The sequence below is a fragment of the Acanthochromis polyacanthus genome, chromosome 2 (assembly GCF_021347895.1).
Source record: "Acanthochromis polyacanthus isolate Apoly-LR-REF ecotype Palm Island chromosome 2, KAUST_Apoly_ChrSc, whole genome shotgun sequence".
NCBI classification, from domain to species: domain Eukaryota; kingdom Metazoa; phylum Chordata; class Actinopteri; family Pomacentridae; genus Acanthochromis; species Acanthochromis polyacanthus.
Genome location: NC_067114.1, coordinates 47,739,389 through 47,757,591, shown reverse-complemented (window position 1 = coordinate 47,757,591; position 18,203 = coordinate 47,739,389).

Sequence of the window (18,203 nt, the reverse complement as noted above, 5' to 3'; positions counted from 1 at the left end):
TGATTTCAGTGAATATTTTCTGGTTTCTTTCCTGTGACAGTAAACTGAAGATCTCTGGACTACACCAGACATTTGAGGAAACTCTGATCCACATTTTAAATTATTTTCTGACATTTTAAACCAAACATCTGATCAATTAAAACCGAAAATAATCATCAAGGAAATAAATGTTATGTAACAGCAGTTTATGGTTTTTGACCAAATACTCTTCTTGTCTGTGTGAGATTTTACTGCTAATGTTAGCATGCTAACATGCTAAACTAAGCTGGTGAACATGTCGTAAATTTCTGCTGTAACTTTAGGTAAACGTGTCTTGAAGTGTTTGTTGTTTATTCTGAGTCACTGGTTTGATAAACAGATTGTTCTGCTAAATATGGCATTAGCATTAGCATTAGCATTAGCATTAGCTACATGCAACAGAACAACATTTTCATCCACTGCATCGCCACTGTTGCTGATCGAGTTGATTTTACTAAGTTCCCTCAACCTAAATTAGTTTTAAATCAGCTGAGTTTATTAAGTTGATGCAACATTTTCACGTCAACGCTGAAATAACGTTTACAACCCAAATGCTTTCTCTAGATCAGTTCATTAGATTCTTCTTGTAATTAAGCGGCAGAGACTCTGAGTTGCTCCTCTTTAAAACCTCAGAGCTCTTTATCACACCGTGGAGTTTAAACAAGAGAAAACTCGTCGCTGCATCTCAGATCTGGAAGCAGCTTCTTAACATATTTTCCCTGCAGATCGTAATCCCGTCTGATACCGCAGTCGTTCTGCTGCTGCTGGAGGCCTGGCTGTCGGGCTACAGAACGGCGAGTCCCAGCAGGGAAACGTTCTGCTGTTTGTTCAGTCGCTTTATTGGCTCTGAATGAGGATCATTAGAGCAGCAGAAATATTTGTTCTGGTGTCTTCTGGAGGAACATTTCTGCAGCGATTTACGAGCAGATTGATGTGGAAGCGCCGTCAGCTACGGTCCAGGATGCTGCCGTCGGCCTCAACACGTTCAGCTTTCTGCTGCCGCCACGCCTCCAATCACCCTGACAGCTGAGAGAAGATAAAGCTGCTGTTTGTTTTCCTGATTTATGGAGCAGAATTCCTGCCAGGTTTGATTTCTTTGTTCCATAACTGGAGGTGAAGCTCTGACAGAATTTTTTATTAAACACCTGAAACAAACTAAAAAGATTATCATTATCATAAAAATCAAGACAAAAAGCTTCAGTTGATAATCAGTGATAGTTTCTGATCAACTGTTTTTAATAAAGACACGCAGAAAAAAGGTTGAATGGGATTTGAAGCCCCTTTTGTTGATAGTTAGAACGATGCATTTTGGATCTTCTAGAAATGTGACCAAATCTGTTGGGTCATAAATATACAAACAGAAATGTTAATATTTGGTTAAATTTGTCAGTTTCTTCTGGTTTCAATCTTCTGGTTTATCTTTGACTCCTCTGGACTCTGTATCTACCACCAAGCATGGAGGTGGCGGTATCATTATACTATCAATCTAACTGACTGAAGTCTGAGGAAGAATGACCACAAATGTAGTGGAACAGCACCAGAACTGGTTCAGGTCCACTAAATTTGTCGTCTTTCAGACTTGGTTCTTCAGGTTCTTGATGGGTCTAAGTCAGGACTTTGGGGAGACCAGTCTGGAACCTTCATTCTAGAACCTTCATTCTATCCTGATGGAACCATTTCTTTACCACGTCTGATGTGTGTTTGGACTCATTGTCTTGTTGAAACATCCAACTGTGTCCAAGATCAACCTTCTGCTGATGGTTTTAGGTTCTCCTGAAGAACATGGAGGTGATCCTCCTTCTTCATTATTCCATTTACTTTGTGGAAAGCTCTGGCTCCACAGAGCATGATACTGCCTCCTCCATGCCTGGTGGTAGGTTTGGTGTTCTTGGGCTTGAAGGCCTCACCTTCAGGTTTTGTTCCATCTGACCACAGAACTTTCCTCCAGAACCTTTTCTTCGTCCATGTGATCAGCAGCAAACTGAACATGTTTAAGGAGTGTCAGAAAGTTGAAAATCTGTGGATTCATTCTAGTTTTGCAATTTCTAGTTGATAAATTAGAGTAAAAAAAATTGTTGTGTAGTTTCTCAATTCGGTGCTTTTGTGTTTCATTTTGTTTTGTTTTGTTTTTTGTCTCATTTTTGCTGTTTTGTGTCTGATTTGGGTCATTTAATGAATCATTTTGGTTGTTTGTGTCTTGTTTTAATAATTTTCTTGCTTATTTTGCCTGCTTTGTGCCCATATTTGGTTATTTTTGTTTTTGTCTTTAGTTGTTTTTTGTGTAAATCCTCAAAGCATGACACTGCCACCTCCATGCTTGATGGTAGGTTTGGTGCTTCTGGGGTGAAAGCAGCAGACTTCAGTGGAGCTTTAAGGTTAAGAACTTCCTCCTTCATGGATCCTCTTGGCTCATGCAGATGTAAACCCTGTGACCTTCTGCTGCTTCCTCCATCAGCTCTGGATCATGGAGGTCTGTGTTCGGTTCCTTCTGGTAATGTTCATCCAGAACCTGAGTGTGATCTTCAGCCTGTCCTTCATGTTCCTCAGAGCTTTAGCTGCTTTCTTTCAGAAGACCACATTATTGTTTTATCCTTATTTATTTTATTTATGTTTCATTTATCTCAGTTAAACGCTGTAAATGATTTTAATCCTTCACAAAGCTTTAATTTGCTGCATTTCCGGCCTGAAGGTCAGTATTTACAAATTAAACCACATTCAGATCTTCATAAGTGAACCCGTTTGGTGAAAGAACTTTTGTTTGTGTGTTAACATTAAAGTCCTTACGTTTAACAGTTTATTTCTGTGGTCTCAGAGCTCCAGCTGCTCTCTGAGGTTTCTACGTTTAACTCCACAAAGAGAAGAAGTGTGGAGTCAGCAGAGAAAGCAGTTTGTGATAAAACGTCTCTAAACAATCATTTCTCTGCTTCCTGCCCCCCTCAGACCTCCACTGACATGAAGCTGAGTGTAAACACAGAAACTCAACATCTGCAGCGTCTCCAATAAAACTCCACATTCCACGTTTATGGCAGAACCAAGACAAACACAGCATTCCATCCATCAGCTCCAGGAACAGGAATCTACTCTGAGACGCCTCCACTCGCTTTTCTACACCTGCTGAGGACACGTGACCAATCAGAGAGCAGCAGGACAGGTGTGACTGACCGTCCAATCAGAGAGCAGCAGGACAGGTGTGACTGACCGTCCAATCAGAGAGCAGCAGGACAGGTGTGACTGACCGTCCAATCACAGTCCACAAGTAGAAACCAAAAAGGACTCTTAAAATATGTAAATAAATAAATAAATCAAAAAATAAAATGATAAGATAAACTTAACTGACCGAAAACAAACCAAAAATTTTACCTAAGCATAAAATCTACATACAAACATAAAGAAACAAATAAATTCCTTAAAAAACACAAAAGTTGAAATAATAACAATAATAATAAGGAAAAAACTCACAAAAAATAAATATAAACATCCATCCATCCTCTATACACCACTTTATCCTCACTTGGGTCATGGGGGGTGCTGGAGTCTATCCCAGCTGAAGGCAGGGGACACCCTGGACAGGTCACCAGTCTGTTACAGGGCTACATATACAGACACACAATCACACTCACATTCACACCTACGGACAATTTAGAGTAACCAATTAACCTCAGCATATTTTTGGACTGTGGGAGGAAGCCGGAGTACCCGGAGAAAACCCACGCATGCACAGGGAGAACATGCAAACTCCATGCAGAAAGATCCCAGGCCGGGATTTGAACCGGGGATCTTCTTGCTGCAAGGCCAAAGTGCTAACCACTACTGCACTGTGCAGCCCAAAATATAAACATGCAAAAAAAATTAATAGAAGTCCAGTTAAATCCAGTTTTAGAGCTTCTTTGGGGCTGTAACATGAAAACACATCATTTTTAGCATGTATGTATTAAATTATTATTATATTTACACAGCTTTCTACCTTCCAGCTGATTCCAACAAACATCTTTAAACCAAAAGACCACAAACAGTTCTGACTGAGCAGCAGATGAAGTTCTAGTGGGTTCTCTGGTTCTGTTGTTCTTCACATTAAACAAACAGCCTGAAGCTGCTCAGAACGTGTTTGGAACGTTTCCAGAACAAACTGTAGCTGCACGGGTGAGCTGATGTCTAGAATGTGAGATAACTGCTGCTGCTGCTTCCAGGTTCTGGTTCTGGTCCCTCGGCGCTCCGCTGCTGGGAGGCCTCAGGCAGGAAAATACCCAGAATCCTCTGGGAGAGCAGAGTGTGGGAAGAACCAGCGGAGACTCTGTTTAATGAGACCAGCGATGGAACCTGAATGCACCACGAGGCATTCAGGTTCCACTGCTGCTGAAGCTGAAATAAAAGTGCTGCACTGTAGTGTCTCCTGATACACGATCCAGCAACCTGCCAGCAACCTACCAGGAACTATCCAGCAACCTGCCAGCAACCTACAAGGAACTATCCAGCAACCTACCAGCAACCTGCCAGCAACCTACCAGCAACCTGCCAGCAACCTACAAGGAACTATCCAGCAACCTACAAGGAACTATCCAGCAACCTACCAGCAACCTACCAGCAACCTGCCAGCAACCTACCAGGAACTATCCAGCAACCTGCCAGCAACCTACCAGGAACTATCCAGCAACCTGTCAGCAACCTGCCAGCAACCTGCCAGCAACCTGCCAGCAACCTACCAGCAACCTGCCAGCAACCTACCAGGAACTATCCAGCAACCTACCAGCAACCTACCAGCAACCTGCCAGCAACCTGCCAGCAACCTACCAGCAACCTGCCAGCAACCTACCAGGAACTATCCAGCAACCTGCCAGCAACCTACCAGGAACTATCCAGCAACCTACCAGCAACCTGCCAGCAACCTACCAGCAACCTGCCAGCAACCTGCCAGCAACCTACCAGGAACTATCCAGCAACCTACCAGCAACCTGCCAGGAACCTGCCAGCAACCTACCAGCAACCTGCCAGCAACCTGCCAGCAACCTACCAGGAACTATCCAGCAACCTGCCAGCAACCTACCAGGAACTATCCAGCAACCTACCAGCAACCTACCAGCAACCTGCTAGCAACCTGCCAGCAACCTACCAGCAACCTGCCAGCAACCTACCAGCAACCTACCAGGAACTATCCAGCAACCTGCCAGCAACCTACCAGGAACTATCCAGCAACCTGCCAGCAACCTACCAGGAACTATCCAGCAACCTACCAGCAACCTACCAGGAACTATCCAGCAACCTACCAGGAACTATCCAGCAACCTACCAGCAACCTGCCAGCAACCTGCCAGCAACCTACCAGGAACTATCCAGCAACCTGCCAGCAACCTACCAGGAACTATCCAGCAACCTGTCAGCAACCTACCAGGAACTATCCAGCAACCTGCCAGCAACCTACCAGGAACTATCCAGCAACCTACCAGCAACCTACCAGGAACTATCCAGCAACCTACCAGGAACTATCCAGCAACCTGCCAGCAACCTACCAGGAACTATCCAGCAACCTACCAGCAACCTACCAGGAACTATCCAGCAACCTCCCAGGAACTATCCAGCAACCTACCAGCAACCTGCCAGCAACCTACCAGGAACTATCCAGCAACCTACCAGCAACCTACCAGGAACTATCCAGCAACCTACCAGGAACTATCCAGCAACCTACCAGCAACCTGCCAGCAACCTACCAGGAACTATCCAGCAACCTACCAGCAACCTACCAGGAACTATCCAGCAACAATCTTGGAACTACCCAGGAACCTACGAGGAACCAGGGTCCAGGTTCTGGTCCAGGAGAACCTGTTACCCCTAAACTTCCTGTAGCTTCTGAAGGTGTCATCAGGATTCGCTGCATAGAAACTCTCTGATTGGACGAAGCATTTTCTGCAGCTGAGTCACAGTAAACAAGTCCTAGTCAGGACCAGCGAGTCCAGACAGAATACTGACAGGTCACTAGTCAAGATCCAAGAGTCCTGAGTCAAGAACAAAAGTTCTACAGCAAGACCAGCAAGTAAGAGTCAAGAAACAAGTCCCAAGTTAAGATTTACTACTAGTCCAGAGTCAAGATCAACCAAGAAGTCGAGAGAAACGAGTCCTGAGTCCTGAGTCGAGACTAACAAGTTGTAATCAGGACATGTGAGTGAAACTCAAGATAAAAGTCTAGACAAGTTCCAAGTCAAGACCAACAAGTCCCTGGTCAAGGCTGACAGGTCACTAGTCAAAATCAACGAATCACGAGTCAAGACAGACAAGTTTTAAGTACAGACCATCAAGTGAAAGTCGAGTCAAGAGCAAAAGTGAGGTGAGGAAGTGAAAGAAGTCCCAAGTCTCGACCAACGAGTCTCTGGTCAGAATGACTAGTCAAAGAAAACAGACGAGTCAATAACAAGTCTTCAGTTAAGACCAGTCACAAGTCAGGACATCGAGTCCCTGTCTTTCGGTAAATTGTCATTCACCTGTAGCCCCGCCCCTCACCTGGATGACATCATAGAGGGCGTGGCCTCGGCTGCTCCTCAGCATCAGAGTTTCTCTGCTGCTGAACAGGAAGAAAAGTGACGCAGCAGCTTTCCTCCACAGAAAAGAGGAAGTTAGACGTGAGTTCTCCCAGCATGCACTGGGGCGGCGGGTCGCTGCGGTGGATGGACGGTGAGTCGGCAGTTTGTCAGAAAACCAAACTGTGAGTTCCCACGAAAAAACACAGGAAGGAAGAAGAACGGCTCGATGTGAAGAGTCAAACGAAAAGAAAAGACTCAACAATAAAAACCGTCCAGTAAAAAACAGGAGAGAATCAGACGAGCAGAAACACTGGAAAAGCAGAATACTAACAACTGTAGAAATGGCAGAAATTACATAAAGATTAACAGATTAAAAACCAGTAAAACAGTTAAAGTTATCGTGTAAATGAGTACGTTGCTAGCCTTAATGTAGGCTGTTTTTATTCTCTGTTTTTCTACATGCACTGTTTATTTGCTGTCTTTCTTCTTGCCAGGTCATCACTGGAAATGAGAAACTGTTCTCAACTGATCCTACCTGGTAAAATAAAGAATGAAAAATAAAGAGTTTTCCTGTGATTTTACTGGTTATCGTTAGCAACACAGACAAAATCATTTCTCAATCTTTAATATGCATAATTTTATGTCTAAGGAATAGAAAATATCTATAATGTTTATAAAACAGAATAAATGTGGACAGTATTGACAGTTTTTCCTGCTTTCTGTCTTTCTTTTACTGTTAAGATGTATTTTTTCTGGGATTTTACTATTTCTGTGTTTTTTTATCTGTAGTTTAACAAAAAGGAAAAATAAAATTTGAAAAATGTGAAATGCTCAATAATCATAACTTTTTTATTAAAGCTGCAGCAAATAAAATAAATGATTTTTAATTTAAACAGAATTAAAACTGTCATTTACAGTCAAATGTAAAAACAATAAATGAGAGATTTATGATATGTAAATATTTATAGTTTTATTCTTCAGCTAAATAACAAACATCACAGGAAGGACCTGATCAAAACTTTTACTTTCTCTCACAGATCAGAGGGTAAAAATAAACCGTGCAGAGCTCTGTCATGAAGACAGAACGTTTCCTCTGATCTGATCTGTTTTAGGACTTCTTCCTCATTTTATTCTGCTCAAACAAACAAACAAACAAACAAACAAGTTCTGAAGAAACAGGAATCTGCAGTGACGTTACAAACCACAACACACTGAACACAAACACTGAACAACAACAACACTGAACAACAACACACTGAACAGCAACACACTGAACAGCAACACATTGAACAACAACAACACTGAACAACAACACACTGAACAACAACAACACTGAACAACAACAACACTGAACAACAACACACTGAACAACAACACTGAACAACAACAACACTGAACAACAACACACTGAACAACAAAAACACTGAACAACAACAACACTGAACAACAACACACTGAACAACAACACACTGAACAACAACACTGAACAACAACAACACTGAACAACAACACACTGAACAACAACACACTGAAGAACAATACCACTGAACAACAATAACACTGAACAACAATAACACTGAACAACAACAACACTGAACAACAACAACACTGAACAACAACACACTGAACAACAAAAACACTGAACAACAATAACACTGAACAACAATAACACTGAACAACAACACACTGAACAACAACACACTGAACACAAACACTGAACAACAACACGCTGAACAGCAACACACTGAACAACAACAACACTGAACAACAACACACTGAACAACAACAACACTGAACAACAACAACACTGAACAACAACACACTGAACAACAACACACTGAACAACAAAAACACTGAACAACAACAACACTGAACAACAACACACTGAACAACAACACACTGAACAACAACAACACTGAACAACAACAACACTGAACAACAACACACTGAACAACAACACACTGAACAACAAAAACACTGAACAACAATAACACTGAACAACAATACCACTGAACAACAATAACACTGAACAACAATAACACTGAACAACAACAACACTGAACAACAACAACACTGAACAACAACAACACTGAACAACAACACACTGAACAACAATAACACTGAACAACAACACACTGAACAACAACAACACTGAACAACAACACACTGAACAACAATAACACTGAACCACAACAACACTGAACAACAACACACTGAACAACAAAAACACTGAACAACAATAACACTGAACAACAATAACACTGAACAACAACACACTGAACAACAACACACTGAACACAAACACTGAACAACAACAACACTGAACAACAACACACTGAACAGCAACACACTGAACAACAACAACACTGAACAACAACAACACTGAACAACAACAACACTGAACAACAACACACTGAACAACAACAACACTGAACAACAACAACACTGAACAACAACACACTGAACAACAACACACTGAACAACAACAACACTGAACAACAACACACTGAACAACAACACTGAACAACAACAACACTGAACAACAACACACTGAACCACAACAACACTGAACAACAACAACACTGAACAACAACACACTGAACAACAACAACACTGAACAACAACAACACTGAACAACAACACACTGAACAACAACACACTGAACAACAAAAACACTGAACAACAATAACACTGAACAACAATAACACTGAACAACAACACACTGAACAACAACACACTGAACACAAACACTGAACAACAACAACACTGAACAACAACACACTGAACAGCAACACACTGAACAACAACAACACTGAACAACAACACACTGAACAACAACAACACTGAACAACAACAACACTGAACAACAACACACTGAACAACAACACACTGAACAACAAAAACACTGAACAACAATAACACTGAACAACAACACACTGAACAACAACACACTGAACAACAACACACTGAACAACAATAACACTGAACAACAACACACTGAACAACAACACACTGAACAACAACAACACTGAACAACAACACACTGAACAACAACAACACTGAACAACAACACACTGAACAACAAAAACACTGAACAACAACAACACTGAACAACAACACACTGAACAACAAAAACACTGAACAACAACAACACTGAACAACAACACACTGAACAACAATAACACTGAACAACAACACACTGAACAACAATAACACTGAACAACAACAACACTGAACAACAACACACTGAACAACAACAACACTGAACAACAACAACACTGAACAACAACACACTGAACAACAAAAACACTGAACAACAACAACACTGAACAACAAAAACACTGAACAACAATAACACTGAACAACAACAACACTGAACAACAACACACTGAACAACAACAACACTGAACAACAACAACACTGAACAACAACACACTGAACAACAACAACACTGAACAACAACACACTGAACAACAAAAACACTGAACAACAATAACACTGAACAACAACAACACTGAACAACAACACACTGAACAACAAAAACACTGAACAACAATAACACTGAACAACAACACACTGAACAACAATAACACTGAACAACAACACACTGAACAACAACACACTGAACAACAATAACACTGAACAACAACACACTGAACAACAATAACACTGAACAACAAAAACAATGAACAACAACAACACTGAACAACAACACAGTGAACAACAACACACTGAACAACAATAACACTGAACAACAACACAGTGAACAACAACAACACTGAACAACAACACACTGAACAACAATAACACTGAACAACAACACAGTGAACAACAAACACTGAACAACAACAACACTGAACAACAACACACTGAACAACAACACACTGAACAACAACAACACTGAACAACAAAAACACTGAACAACAACACAGTGAACAACAACACACTGAACAACAAAAACACTGAACAACAACAACACTGAACAACAACACACTGAACAACAACACACTGAACAACAACAACACTGAACAACAACAACACTGAACAACAACACACTGAACAACAAAAACACTGAACAACAACACAGTGAACAACAACACACTGAACAACAACACACTGAACAACAAAAACACTGAACAACAATAACACTGAACAACAACACACTGAACAACAATAACACTGAACAACAACACACTGAACAACAACACACTGAACAACAAAAACACTGAACAACAACACACTGAACAACAACACAGTGAACAACAACACACTGAACAACAACACACTGAACAACAATAACACTGAACAACAACACACTGAACAACAAAAACACTGAACAACAATAACACTGAACAACAACACACTGAACAACAATAACACTGAACAACAACACACTGAACAACAATAACACTGAACAACAACACACTGAACAACAAAAACACTGAACAACAATAACACTGAACAACAAAAACACTGAACAACAATAACACTGAACAACAACAACACTGAACAACAACACACTGAACAACAATAACACTGAACAACAACACACTGAACAACAACAACACTGAACAACAACACACTGAACAACAATAACACTGAACAACAACACACTGAACAACAACACACTGAACAACAAAAACACTGAACAACAATAACACTGAACAACAACACACTGAACAACAATAACACTGAACAACAACAACACTGAACAACAATAACACTGAACAACAATAACACTGAACAACAACACACTGAACAACAATAACACTGAACAACAACACACTGAACAACAAAAACACTGAACAACAATAACACTGAACAACAACACACTGAACAACAATAACACTGAACAACAACACACTGAACAACAACAACACTGAACAACAACACACTGAACAACAAAAACACTGAACAACAATAACACTGAACAACAACACACTGAACAACAATAACACTGAACAACAACACACTGAACAACAACACACTGAACAACAATAACACTGAACAACACACTGAACAACAACAACACTGAACAACAATAACACTGAACAACAATAACACTGAACAACAACACACTGAACAACAACAACACTGAACAACAACACACTGAACAACAACACACTGAACAACAAAAACACTGAACAACAACAACACTGAACAACAACACACTGAACAACAATAACACTGAACAACAACACACTGAACAACAACAACACTGAACAACAACACACTGAACAACAACACACTGAACAACAACACACTGAACAACAATAACACTGAACAACAACACACTGAACAACAATAACACTGAACAACAATAACACTGAACAACAATAACACTGAACAACAACACACTGAACAACAATAACACTGAACAAAAACACACTGAACAACAAAAACACTGAACAACAACACACTGAACAACAATAACACTGAACAACAACACACTGAACAACAACACACTGAACAAAAACACACTGAACAACAAAAACACTGAACAACAACACACTGAACAACAATAACACTGAACAACAACACACTGAACAACAACCACACTGAACAACAACAACACTGAACAACAACACCACTGAACAACAATAACACTGAACAACAATAACACTGGACAACAAAAACACACTGAACAACAAAACACTGAACAACAACACACTGAACAACAAAAACACTGAACAACAACACACTGAACAACAACACACTGAACAACAATAACACTGAACAACAATAACACTGAACAACAACACACTGAACAACAAAAACACTGAACAACAACACACTGAACAACAAAACACTGAACAACAACAACACTGAACAACAACAACACTGAGCAACAATAACACTGAACAACAATAACACTGAACAACAACAACACTGAACAACAACACACTGAACAACAACACACTGAACAACAACACACTGAACAACAACACACTGAACAACAACAACACTGAACAACAACACACTGAACAACAATAACACTGAACAACAACAACACTGAACAACAAAAACACTGAACAACAACACACTGAACAACAAAAACACTGAACAACAACACTGAACAACAAAAACACTGAACAACAACAACACTGAACAACAACACACTGAACAACAATAACACTGAACAACAATAACACTGAACAACAACACACTGAACAACAACAACACTGAACAACAACACACTGAACAACAACACACTGAACAACAACACACTGAACAACAACAACACTGAACAACAATAACACTGAACAACAACACACTGAACAACAACACACTGAACAACAATAACACTGAACAACAACACACTGAACAACAACAACACTGAACAACAATAACACTGAACAACAACACACTGAACAACAACAACACTGAACAACAACACACTGAACAACAACACACTGAACAACAAAAACACTGAACAACAACAACACTGAACAACAACACACTGAACAACAATAACACTGAACAACAACACACTGAACAACAACAACACTGAACAACAACACACTGAACAACAACACACTGAACAACAAAAACACTGAACAACAACACACTGAACAACAAAAACACTGAACAACAACACACTGAACAACAAAAACACTGAACAACAACACACTGAACAACAACACACTGAACAACAATAACACTGAACAACAACACACTGAACAACAATAACACTGAACAACAATAACACTGAACAACAATAACACTGAACAACAACACACTGAACAACAATAACACTGAACAAAACACACTGAACAACAAAAACACTGAACAACAACACACTGAACAACAATAACACTGAACAACAACACACTGAACAACAACACACTGAACAAAAACACACTGAACAACAAAAACACTGAACAACAACACACTGAACAACAATAACACTGAACAACAACACACTGAACAACAACCACACTGAACAACAACAACACTGAACAACAACACCACTGAACAACAATAACACTCAACAACAATAACACTGGACAACAAAAACACACTGAACAACAAAAACACTGAACAACAACACACTGAACAACAAAAACACTGAACAACAACACACTGAACAACAACACACTGAACAACAATAACACTGAACAACAATAACACTGAACAACAACACACTGAACAACAAAAACACTGAACAACAACACACTGAACAACAAAAACACTGAACAACAACACTGAACAACAAAAACACTGAACAACAACAACACTGAACAACAACACACTGAACAACAATAACACTGAACAACAACAACACTGAACAACAACACACTGAACAACAACACACTGAACAACAATAACACTGAACAACAACACACTGAACAACAATCACACTGAACAACAACACACTGAACAACAACAACACTGAACAACAACAACACTGAACAACAACACACTGAACAACAATCACACTGAACAACAGTAACACTGAACAACAACAACACTGAACAACAACACACTGAACAACAATAACACTGAACAACAACACATTGAACAACAATAACACTGAACAACAAAAACACTGAACAACAATAACACTGAACAACAACACACTGAACAACAATAACACTGAACAACAACAACACTGAACAACAACACACTGAACAACAATAACACTGAACAACAACACACTGAACAACAAAAACACTGAACAACAACAACACTGAACAACAACACACTGAACAACAAAAACACTGAACAACAACACACTGAACAACAACAACACTGAACAACAACACACTGAACAACAACACACTGAACAACAATAACACTGAACAACAACACACTGAACAACAACACACTGAACAACAACAACAATAACACTGAACAACAATAACACTGAACAACAATAACACTGAACAACAACACACTGAACAACAATAACACTGAACAACAACACACTGAACAACAACAACACTGAACAACAACAACACTGAACAACAACACACTGAACAACAACACACTGAACAACAAAAACACTGAACAACAACAACACTGAACAACAACACACTGAACAACAACACACTGAACAACAATAACACTGAACAACAACACACTGAACAACAATAACACTGAACAACAACACACTGAACAACAAAAACACTGAACAACAACAACACTGAACAACAACACACTGAACAACAACACACTGAACAACAATAACACTGAACAACAACACACTGAACAACAAAAACACTGAACAACAATAACACTGAACAACACACTGAACAACAACACACTGAACAACAACAACACTGAACAACAACACACTGAACAACAATAACACTGAACAACAACACACTGAACAACAATAACACTGAACAACACACTGAACAACAACACACTGAACAACAACAACACTGAACAACAACACACTGAACAACAATAACACTGAACAACAACACACTGAACAACAAAAACACTGAACAACAACACACGGAACAACAATAACACTGAACAACAACACACTGAACAACAACACACTGAACAACAACAACACTGAACAACAACACACTGAACAACAACACACTGAACAACAACACACTGAACAACAACACACTGAACAACAATAACACTGAACAACAACACACTGAACAACAACACACTGAACAACAACACACTGAACAACAACAACACTGAACAACAACACACTGAACAACAACACACTGAACAACAAAAACACTGAACAACAATAACACTGAACAACAACACACTGAACAACAACACACTGAACAACAATAACACTGAACAACAACACACTGAACAACAACAACACTGAACAACAACACACGGAACAACAACACACTGAACAACAACACACTGAACAACAATAACACTGAACAACAACACACTGAACAACAACACACTGAACAACAACACACTGAACAACAACACACTGAACAACAACACACTGAACAACAACAACACTGAACAACAACACACTGAACAACAACACACTGAACAACAACACACGGAACAACAACACACTGAACAACAACACACTGAACAACAATAACACTGAACAACAACACTGAACAACAACACACTGAACAACAACACACTGAACAACAACAACACTGAACAACAAAAACACTGAACAACAACAACACTGAACAACAACACACTGAACAACAACAACACTGAACAACAACACACTGAACAACAAAAACACTGAACAACAACACACTGAACAACAAAAACACTGAACAACACACTGAACAACAACACACTGAACAACAACACACTGAACAACAAAAACACTGAACAACAACACACTGAACAACAACACACGGAACAACAACACACTGAACAACAACACACTGAACAACAACAACACTGAACAACAAAAACACTGAACAACAACAACACTGAACAACAACACACTGAACAACAAAAACACTGAACAACAACACACTGAACAACAACACACGGAACAACAACACACTGAACAACAACACACTGAACAACAACAACACTGAACAACAAAAACACTGAACAACAACACACTGAACAACAACACACTGAACAACAACACACTGAACAACAACAACACTGAACAACAACACACGGAACAACAACAACACTGAACAACAACACACTGAACAACAATAACACTGAACAACAAAAACACTGAACAACAACAACACTGAACAACAACAACACTGAACAACAACACACGGAACAACAACAACACTGAACAACAACACACTGAACAACAATAACACTGAACAACAATAACACTGAACAACAACACACTGAACAACAATAACACTGAACAACAAAAACACTGAACAACAACACACTGAACAACAACAACACTGAACAACAAAACACTGAACAACAAAAACACTGAACAACAACACACTGAACAACAACACACTGAACAACAACACACTGAACAACAACAACACTGAACAACAACACACGGAACAACAACAACACTGAACAACAACACACTGAACAACAATAACACTGAACAACAAAAACACTGAACAACAACACACTGAACAACAATAACACTGAACAACAAAAACACTGAACAACAACACACTGAACAACAATAACACTGAACAACAAAAACACTGAACAACAACACACTGAACAACAAAAACACTGAACAACAACACACTGAACAACAACACTGAACAACAACATTTTCTCACGTCTCTTTCTGCTTCAACACATTTTTATTTGAAAAACTATGAAATAGAGAGGAAAACCTGTGATAATTAATAATAATAAAATATTTTTTACTTGTTGATTAAACTTTAAATTGAACAAAAAATGCTACAATAATTTCTTTTATTTTACAATTAGGAAAAATGTTCTTTATAATATATTATTTTAAAACTTATTAACTAATTATTTTATAAAAAATCTAAATAATATCAAAGTAATTTAATGTTGGATGTTAAACGAATCTCTGGGACCAGGACCAGGACCAGGACCAGAACCAGGACCGGTGGTGGATGAGCAGGTCTGACAGAACAGGTGAGGCGGTCAGAGTTCACCTGCAGTTTGTGGAGGGCGGAGCCTGTCAGGATAAAGTCCTGCTGCTGTGTTTGCTCAGGGCAGATAGAGCCGAGGCAGGGGGGCAGAGTCCAGGTGTTCTGACCTGATGGGGATGTGGGCGGAGCCAGGTGACCCGTTAGCTCTCCGTTAGCGGGTTGGAGCTAAAGCTGGTTAATCCTTCCAGCAGCTGGTCTCATTTTAACTCACTGAGGTTCAGGTAAAGTCCTGCAGCTCTGAGGAACCACAACGACATGAAGAGAGAACTCAGACTCAGTTAGAATGATGGAAACCAGAATTAAGACACTTTTCTGTATTATTTATTTTATAAACGTGTGAAAACCTGGAAGCATCATGTCCAACATGCTAACTAATGTCTCCACATGCTACAGATATTAAAGTGTTCACAGTTCTATAACTTCTAAAATATCAAACATGTTCTGGTTTGTTCAACACTTCTTAGTTTACTACATAATTCCATGTGTGTTCAATCATAGTTTGGATGACTTCAGTATTAATCTACAGTGTAGAAAATACTTAAAATAAATTAAGAACCACTGGATGAGAAGGTGTGTCCACACTGCTGCTGTGTGTTTGATTTTGGTGATTTTATGTGTCGTTGGATCAGTTTGGTCTTTTTGTGTTTGTGTTTATCTTCTGTTTTGTGGAGCTACCCAGAAACCTACCAGGAACCATCTAGGATCTACCCAGGAACCTACCAGGAACCATCTAGGATCTACCCAGGAACCTACCAGGAACCTACCAGGAACCTACCAGGAACCATCTAGGATCTACCCAGGAACCTACCAGGAACCTACCAGGAACCTACCAGGAACCATCTAGGATCTACCCAGGAACCTACCAGGAACCATCTAGGATCTACCCAGGAACCTACCAGGAACCTACCAGGAACCTACCAGGAACCATCTAGGATCTACCCAGGAACCTACCAGGAACCTACCAGGAACCATCTAGGATCTACCCAGAAAAAGAAATGTGTACAGCCTGTTACTGGGGGTAAAGGACTCGGCTCCAGAGTTGAGGACTTTCGTGGAGCGATTCTCGTTTCCATGCTGACGTTGTTCGGTCGGTGTAGAACCTCCTCTGGCCCCTCATTCTCTTTTCAAACACAAGTTGTTTC